This window comes from Daktulosphaira vitifoliae, unplaced genomic scaffold (genome assembly GCF_025091365.1).
Source record: "Daktulosphaira vitifoliae isolate Bord-2020 unplaced genomic scaffold, ASM2509136v1 Scaffold_1, whole genome shotgun sequence".
In the NCBI taxonomy this organism is placed as follows: domain Eukaryota; kingdom Metazoa; phylum Arthropoda; class Insecta; order Hemiptera; family Phylloxeridae; genus Daktulosphaira; species Daktulosphaira vitifoliae.
In genome coordinates this window covers 54,838,722-54,838,996 of record NW_026099572.1, presented here as the reverse complement: position 1 = coordinate 54,838,996, position 275 = coordinate 54,838,722, and positions in this window count along the sequence as shown.

Here is a 275-nt window from a genome sequence, read left to right as displayed (position 1 = left end):
AGTATTTGTGTCTTGCACTTCGTCTGCACCTCATACCTAGGTGTTACTCTTATTCTCCCTTCCTATAACAACAGCCTTTCGACACCCACAGCTAACCCGGAGTGTCAGCTGAGCACGGTGACTGCTGTACGACAACACGCATGTGAATACCTAGACAGCAGGCACCACCTCCTCATATTTATCTTCGTACACAAAGTTGCACATTCACACTTAAACCTTAATACACTTTACTGTGTTACGACATACTAATAGTAGGGCGACGGCTGATAAAGGTA